This window comes from Benincasa hispida, chromosome 11 (assembly GCF_027475165.1).
Source record: "Benincasa hispida cultivar pf3 chromosome 11, pf3_genome.v1.1, whole genome shotgun sequence".
NCBI lineage: Eukaryota > Viridiplantae > Streptophyta > Magnoliopsida > Cucurbitales > Cucurbitaceae > Benincasa > Benincasa hispida.
In genome coordinates, this window is record NC_143488.1 from 29,348,770 (window position 1) to 29,358,344 (window position 9,575).

General features: G+C 33.1%; 1 pseudogene; it reads right to left on the reverse strand.

The window, feature by feature from the left end:
• Positions 1–1,589: 1,589 nt before the first annotated feature.
• Positions 1,590–8,642, reverse strand: LOC120091584 (1-deoxy-D-xylulose-5-phosphate synthase 2, chloroplastic-like; annotated as a pseudogene).
• Positions 8,643–9,575: the final 933 nt, after the last annotated feature.

Here is a 9,575-nt window from a genome sequence, read left to right on the forward strand (position 1 = left end):
TACAATTACTCTGAAACCCTCACTCTAAAATTCTCTCAATTTTCTTAGAAAAGTTCTAAGACAATTCTTCTTCCCTGTTCTCTCCATTCTTTTAAGAAGTGGTTCCCATAAGTTAGATCCTTGCTAGAGTCATAGTAAGGAATACTTTGTAGTATTTGCTGCAGTCATGTGTCAACAATAGTATAGTCCTTAACCTTTTTCTTGTTTACTTGATTTTAATTGTTTCAAAAAATCAAAGAAAGCGATCTCACACTTTTGCCGGGATTTAATTCTCTTTAAGTAAGACTTGAGAGTTTCATGTTTTGTACTAACATGACCCCTTAGTGATGTTTGAGGGCTTCTCAGCTTTTATGGAGTTCCCTTCAGTGCTACTCTTTTTGTATGTTATCTTAGTCTACCTCTTATTTCAAGTCGACTCTTTTATGTTGATTACTTACCTCTTTTACAAAGGGTAACTACTCGTGTAAAAAGTTGGTAAACTAGGAGTCTTTCGACTCCCCGATTACAACTTCTCTATTTTATTCTTCAAAATTTCAAGTCTATCTTGCTAGTATTTTTGTGCTTTTGTTATAGATTGTTCATAAATTAGATTTCTTACTTCGTTCCTCTCATTAGAATAGTAGTTGGATGGTGTGGGAGGGGTCAAGGTTGCATTTCCAAATGTTTGTCCTCTTTATCATGATGGATGACTTGGAGACTGACATATTTCTTCTTGAAATGTTGTTGTTGTCATAAAGTTATTTTATGACCTATCCTAATCCGTTCTGGCTTGTTACGAGTCGCCTGAGTGGAAGCCCATATTTTTCATAGTCAAAGTTTTTGGATGTGGTTTTCCCCTTTAGTTCTTCATCTTGGTGTTGGAGGGTTATTTTTCATGTTTGAGACAAGTTGCAATACTTGGTTCGTTTTTCTATTGGGATATATGGTTTGGCCCTTGGTTGAAGGGGATCATTTTCTTCGACAATATAGATATGATGGTTATTTTAGATGCTAGTTCCCTTCATGTGAAAGTTTCTTATTTTCTTACCCTAGATACCAACCTGAATATGGTTCATTTAGGCATGTACACTTAACCAAGAGATGAGTCTGAATCCTCGCCACGAATATTGAACTCTATACATATAAGAAGTTAAAACTCACAACGTTATTAATTTTGTAAATGAAGAAAAATTTCATATATATCACTAATCATACTCATTTTTCTTTCTTATATTGTAAAAATTCAAAGCTTCCTACTCATACTTTGAATTTTTTGTTGAAGAAACTAATTGATAGAATTGTCTTTAATATTAAAATTTAAAAGTAAGTGTTAAGACCTTTGCAGCTATATGTGTTGATAGCAATCCTGCAGTGATTTAAAATTCTTTTGTTTTGTGTTGGAAATTATTCACCTAATCAGGATCCTAGGATTATATTATCATCGATGTGTTCCATACAAGGTCATCCATGACAATTTTTCCTATCTCACTAGTACTAACATTTGGATCCCCATAAAAGTTCTCTTGCTTCATATGAATAACATCCCCATATGATTTTGTTGATACATATATAGCTTCCTACTTAGAACTTCACTTCCTAGGTGTAGAAACTTAGAATGAAAGAGCTTCTTTAGATCTGCCTAGAAGAGTTAGGACTGTTGTAGCTATGTGTTCAGATGACAGTCCTACTTCTTCTATCTGGTCTCATGGTGATCCATGGTCTATGTATCGATCAGGAAGAACCCTACTTCTCAGCTAAAAGTGCAATGAACAAAAAATCTCGAATGAGTTAAATTATGATAATTAAGGTCTCATTTAGTAACCATTTTGTTTTTTGTTTTTATTTTTGAAAATTAAGCCTATAGACACTACTTTCACCTGCAAATTTCTTACTTTGTTATCTACTTTTTACTAATGGTTTAAAAATAAAAAGTCAAGCACAAAATTTTGAAAACTAAAAAAAAAAAAAAAAGAAAAGAAAAAAAAGTAGCTTTTCAAATTTTTTTTTTTTTTTTTTTTTGAAATTTGTCGAAGAACTCAACCATTATACTTAAGAAAGATGCAAATCAATGTAATAAATTGAGGAGGAAATAAGCTTAATTTTTAAAAATCAAAAACCAAAAACGAAATAATTACCAAACGGGACCTAAATTGATAAAATAGAATGAGACTATTTTTATGTAGTTACCTTGAGACAATGCTCATCTAAAATTCCAATTAAGCTAAGAAATAGAATACATGAGAACCCAAGCCTCCAATGGAGCCTTCTTCCACTGTAATCAGAATTTCATGTTCTTTTGCCAGTTGCCTTATAAGTTGAGTGTTCAAAAGTTTGCAAAATCTAACATCTGCCATTGTTGGGGCAATGCCTCTTATTTTCAACAATTCTTAAGCTCCAATACATTATTGAACTATTGAACCATACCTCAATAGAGCAACTCTGTTGCCTTCCCCCAGTATTCTCTCCTTACTAATCTATTCAACAAAACCAAAGACTGTGTTACATTTTACTTTGAGGCAGTACTTTGTACCCTCCTTAATGCTTAAATTTGTTTATTTCATGCTAACCTCAATTAGATTTCCTTTGAAGTTAAGAGGAAAATCAACTCCAATCTCGTTGCCCCTTGGAAACCGAAAACAACTCGATCTATCATCTATTGTCACTATCGTTGCAACCATGTGGATTAATTCAGCTTTATCAGATAGAGCCATGACAATCATGTTAGGTAAACAAGCCATGTATGTTATATCAAATGCTCCACAATGTGTCGAGCCATAGAGACCATCCAAACCAACTCGATCCATTGTAAAGCAGATGGGTATTTTCTGAAGGTCTACATCATGCACCACCTTGATGACCATTTCATATAGTTAGTAATTAATATAGTATTTTGCTGCAACTTTTACCTAAAGACCTATTCGGCCCTAACTATCTAAGTGCTTTAAAAGCAGACTCCTAAATCTTTCCATGTATACTTGCTGAGATTGGTGTCTTAAATCTCTTGTATTCTCGTAATTTGTAAACATTGTATAAACAAATTGTTACTAATAAAATAATTGATATTTTATGAATATGCACTCAATCTAATAAATTAAGATCCTAGGTTATTTTATGTAATTTAAACAAGTATATAGAGACATACAGGCAGATCTTGTTTAAATAATAACCTAAACGATCTATAGTAGATAGATAAGGTTGGGTACTTTATCCTGGTGACACTATGGATACGGCCCGCTTTGTAGTTGTTACAAGTGTTGTAAAGTGCTATATTATCTGATCCTAATCATTCACGTGGAGACTTGTGAGCGGGGGTATCCTATAATAAAGAGTTTGTATAAGACCGAACCACGAAATGATTAGTATAATTATAACACTGTTAATAATAGAGACTTACATTTCACTAAGATGACCATAGGTGACATGACCTAAATCCTGAATGAGTTGTGAACTCCTGCTCATGAAGGCGGTTCTTTGATTTGTATGGGTGAGAGTGGCCAGATTGTGAACTCAATATGCCTACTATTTTGGGGATTCGTCTGATTGGAGTTTTGGGAACACGGCTACACAAGACGGAATTCACTCATTCCCTGATGTTGGGGTAAGTAGATATATTGCTCCCTTAAGGGCTGGTCCTGGACCTTGAATACTGTGGCCACACCCTCTCTTGGCTCGAGAGAAACATGGTCATAGTTGGACTATGACTTATTGTTTATTAGAGGGATCAGTGATACTTAAGGAGTTAGATGTAACTATAGGGGCAAAACGGTAATTTTGGTCTTGTTGTACTTACTAGTAATTTGTGAAGGGTCATCATGTTGTTAACTTGTTATATCCAATAGACACAGAAATATATCTGTAGTGCGAAGAGTGCAGCTATCAGTCTTTAGTGGAATGATCGGTAATTAATGGATGTTGAGTAATTTAATTAAAGAGTTTAATTAATTATCCAAGTACCAATGGAGCTTTAATCTACAGGTTCATAAAGTCCTCTCTGTAGCTCAACAAAGATTAAATTGAGAATTAATTTTGGATTAATTTAAATTGTTCAAATTAATTGAGGGAATTAATTATATATGATATAATTATTTAAAGATACATTAGAATATAAAGTATTTTGAATGGAATTAAATATTTGAATATGATTCAAATACTAATTATATGAATGAGATTCGTATAATTAAATTTAATATAAATATTATTTATGTTAAATACCATAAATAGTTTAGAGGAATGAAATATTTGAATATGATTCAAATATTAATTATATGGATGAGATTCATATAATTAAGTTTTAGTATAAATATGATTTATATTAAATGTATGCATTGTTAAGAGAAAATAAAACTATAGGTTATATTGTATTTGATACGATATAAAAACTATAGGTTATGTATTGTATTGATATATATATTATTAATTAAATTTAATTAAATTTAATTTTAATTTAATTAATGGGAGGGAGTTACAACTCCCTCCTCTTAATTCTCTCTCAACTAGACGTGCAATGAGGGATCAATTGAGTTTTCATTCATCTTTTTCCTAAACTCTCTGAATGTCAATGAGATTGCTCTCTGGAAAATTCTTCCTGTCATTCTATCCTCCCTCTTCCAAAAGTACAGGGTCCACCACTCCTGCATATTCTCATTTTCAAGAGAACACAGAAGGTTCGTAAGTGGTAGTGTCTATATTTGGAGATCGAAATGTTCGTGATCGTGGATCAAGGGACGACACAAAAGGAGATTTGCTTCAATGGTAAGTGCCTTCTTCCTCCTCCCAAAAAGCATGCTGTAATTTTAGTTTCTTAATGTATAATCTTCTTTCTAGTCTATAATTTTCTTCAACTCTGTGAAAATACGAAAATTGGGAACGATTCCCACTTCCGCTGTGTAGCCTTTACAAATTTCCTTTCAATACTTACATGATCATCTTTGAAGGAAGGATGAGTAAATAGCACAAAATAGCTTGATACCCTCTGTCGCTATACCAACTGCCAATGTAACAGCAAAAATAACAGAAAAATTCCTTTGAGCGGAAGCAAAGATCATCCCAAATTCTATTTTTTATTGAATATAAAATTTTACAGTAAAATAACAATGAGATATGCATTTACTTAAAAAGTACAGTATGCTTTAAAATAATTACATAGGGTTTCAGAAACTCTTATATTTTAAGAACCCTTTCTTCAAGAACGGACACCATTACTCGATAACCCTATGCATTCTCTTGGGATAAAGGATTCAAGCAAGAGTTGTGGGCTTTGCATGAATCCTTGGAAGAGGAAAAGGAGATGGAAAGGAAGAGAGGGAAGTTTCTATAGAGAATCTTTCTCTTGGAGAGTCCTCTTTTGAGCCAATTAACAAGTAGAATTCCTCTTCAACCAACTTGAATCCCATGTTAGTTAATTGAGACAATGGGGAAGAGAGTTATAACTCCTTCCCTTTTTATTAATTTCAGTTAAATTAATAAAATAGAATATATATATATATATATAATAACTACTTTATTATATATATATACACTATATGTCATATAGCCTATAGTTTTATATTGCATCAAATACAACATAAACTATAGATTTTATTCTCTCTCAACTATACATGACATTTAATATAAATCACATTTATTTTAAATCCGTATATGAATCTCATCCATATTAATGATATTTGGATCATATCCAAATATTTAATTCCTCTCAATATAAATCATATTTATATTTAATTACGTGAATCTTATTCATATAATTGGTATTTGAATCATAATCAAATTCTTCTCAACTATAATGTATCAAATACATTATAATTAATTATATCATAAATAATTAATTCTCTCAATTAATTTGAACATTTCAAATTAATCCAAAGATTAAATCTCGATTAAATCTCCTTTTTGAGCTACAGAGAGAACCTTATGGACCTATAGATTGAAGCTCCAATGGTACTCGGATAATTAATTAAACTCTTTAATTAAATTACCCAACATTCGTTAACTGTCAGTCACTCCACTAAAAATCGATAGTTGCACTCTTTGCACTACAGATAAATTTATGTGTCCATTGGATATAACCAATTAATAGTGTGATAACCCTTCATAAATTACTAAGTACAGCTGGGTCAAAATACCGTTTTGCCCCTGTAGTTACATCTAACTCTTTAAGTACCACTGATTCCTCTAATTAACAATAAGTCATAGTCCCATTATGACCAAGTCCCTTTCGGACTAGTAAAGAGTGTGGCCACTATGTTCAAGACCCAAAATCAGCCCTTAAGGGAGCAATTTATCTACTTGCCCTGCATCGAAAAAGGAGTGAATTTCATCTTGTGTAACTGTGTTCTCAACTCCCCAGTCAGACGAATCCCCAAAATGGTAGGCTTGTTGAGTTGGCAACCTAGTCACTCTCACCTATACAAATCAAAGGACCGCCTTCATGAGTAGGAGTTCACAACTCACTCAGGATTTAGGTCATGTCACCTATGGTCATCTTAGTGTCATCGATGGTCATCCTAGTGAAATGTAAGTCTCTATTATTAACGGTGTTATATAAAGAGGCTAATCATTTTATGGTCATGTCTTATACAAACTCTTTGTATAGGATATCCCCGCTCACATGTCTCCATATGAATGATCAGGATCAGATTATTTGTAGCACTTTACAACACTTGTAACACTTACAAAGCGGGTTGTATCCGTAGTGTCACTAGAATAAGGTACCCAGCCTTATCCATCTACTATAAACCGTTTAGGTTATTATTTAAACAAGATCCACATATATGTCTCTACACACTTTTTTAAATTACATGAAATAAACTTGGATCTTAGTTTATTGGATTGAGTATATGTTTATAAAATAACATTTATTTCATTAACAACAATATGTTTATACAAGGTTTACAAACTACGAGATTACAAGGAGATTTAAGACACCAATCCCAATAACTCGACGATCCTGACATCGAAGCAACGTTCATGGAACCTCTTCTAGAAATGTTAAGACCAGTTCCACCACCCATGGCAGCATGGATGGCTATAATTTTGTCATCCAGTTCTGCTTCTCTTATAAAAGATTCAGCAAAGTACTGAGTATATGAAAATGTGGCAGATTTTGTATTGAATTGCTGGCCTGTTTTGGGGTCAAACTGGACTACTCCTACATCATTGTAAGATTTGTAAAGAAGTATTTCAAAGAATCCATGGAACTAAAAAAGATGCTTAATTAGAATAGAGTCTAACCATGCATTTTACACGCAACTGCTTCTGCTGAAGGATAACCCTTCCATCTTCCTATAACGATGTGAATTAATACCAGTCCGGGCGTTGGCATTGATTTCACCTTATCAAAAATGGTGACCAAATTGCCCAGATTGTGTCCATCTACTAGACCAATATAGTACAATCTTAGCTCCTCGAAAAATGTCGATCCTGAACCACTTATCAAACCTCTTGCATATTCATCGACTTTCACTGCAACTTCATGGGCTTGCCCCCAACTTATTTTGTGATGACCTTCAAAGAATGGTGTTAAATTAACTTTTTTACTAAGGTTCTATTTTGAATGAATTTCTAAATGCATAATAACATTTTTTAAATATTTGAAAAGTCATTCCAATATCTTGTGGTAAACTGTATGCAATCCTATAATATTTTACCTTTGCAATTTCACGAAGTTTTTGAAATTGTATGCTTACTTGAAGTTATGTTAAGGCACTGCTAAGAGCTTCAAGAAGAGTAGCAGGGACATCAAGCGTAGTGGTTGGCAATGAGACTTGCTTGTTGTCGTTGAGAATAACGATCATGTTTGTATCGAGATAGCTTGTATTATTCATCGCCTCATATCCTTGATCTGCTGTCATAGCTCCATCTCCAATCACATAAATGAAACTGTTCTTCTTTCCCAAAAGGTCTCTAGCAACTTCCATGCATACATTATTTTCGATGTCATAGATAGCTAAAAAAAAGATTTATTAAATAGAGAAGAATGTTCATCTATTTACAATTAAACTCTCTGACATGGAAAAAGACTAAATAAGAAGAGTGTAAGACATTCTAAGACCAACTATATGCTTGTAGAAATGTGTCCTACACTAAAGCATCATGAACACTTTCATCCCTTTTGGAAAAATCAGCAAGCCCTGAAGTTTGTCTGATAGTATGCATTCTAAACCTTCTTCTAGTCAAAATTTTGTGTGGATATGCCTGCAAAAACACCACCAAAATCAACTTTAATCCTAAAAATAAACCTCATTTTGTTACAAATTTCGTTGGCTAGGCACCTGATGGCGAACACTTCCCATACGATTTTGTCCTCTACGGTATTGAACACATGATGCAGTGCCACGACCAACTCGACAGCACCTAAGCTTGCACTTAAATGACCCTAGTTTTGGATCGAGAGAACAAAATATCTACTTTAAGCTCTACTGCTAGCTACTCAAGATCCTGGAAAAAAAAAAGATCTCACGTGATAATGAGGAAGAACAACAAGAAATGGCACAATGGAAGGAAAATTGACAATGTTCAACAACCAAGAGTTTTACCTCTAATGACAGATTCTTCATATGAATAGGATAATTGATAGTGTCCAACAACGGCAGCGCCTATTTTTCGCCAGAGTAGTCAATGGTCCATCTATTTGTTTCTTTTCCTACCAAATTCCTCACTTCTTCATTCGTCGACAACGCTCTCGGATGAAACTGTAAGCAGAATCAATAGTGCTAATACTTTAAGCAAAATGGAATTCAAGAACATTCAGGATTAAAGCAACAATGCAAAAGCTAGATAGCTAAAGCAGGAAAGAAAATAAGGGGGATTTTGAACAACCTGTTTTGGGTTTGTAATATTTAGCCTTGGAGATTCAAGGAATGGGGAGAAAGATTAAGGTGGTTTAATGAGAGACTGAGCCATTGCCATAGTTGATCAACAAAGAGACAAGTTCAAAGAAAGTTATCTATAAAATGCATCAAAAACAAAGAAACAAGACACAAGATTGTTTGTGTTGATATGTCAATCAATCTTGATTTGGTAAGATATTAACATATTGTTGAATTAAAATCATTAAAAATAATTCAAAGTTTTTCTCTCATGTTTTTTTTTTCTTCCCTTTTTTAAAACCATTTAGATCTAATAATTATTTAGACTAGCTTGATAATCATTTATTTTTGTTCTTGAAAATTAAGCTTATATATATTATTTTCACTATCAGTTTCTTTATTTTTCTTATCTACCTCCTATCAACGTTTTTAAAATCCAGCCCAAATAAAACAAAAAAAAAAAAAAACAGATTTTACATTATTATTTTTCTTTTCAAAATTTGAATAAAACCCAAATGTATTTTTAAAAGAGGACAAGACTATAAAGAAATTGTGAAACAAGCACACTTCCATAAATAAAAAATTAAAAGAAAAATAATCACTGTGCACACGAGGTTTATGGAGAAACGTATTTCGTGGAGTTGAACTTGAGTTGGTGTTAGTGTTGATGTTGATTTGATGCAATGTGGTTCAATCTCTAGTACTTGATCCTCTTATTCTCTCTCGGTTGAGTGGATGGGCCTCATTGATAAGCACCCCTGATGCTTGTTGGATGCAAAGCTAGAGGTCCTT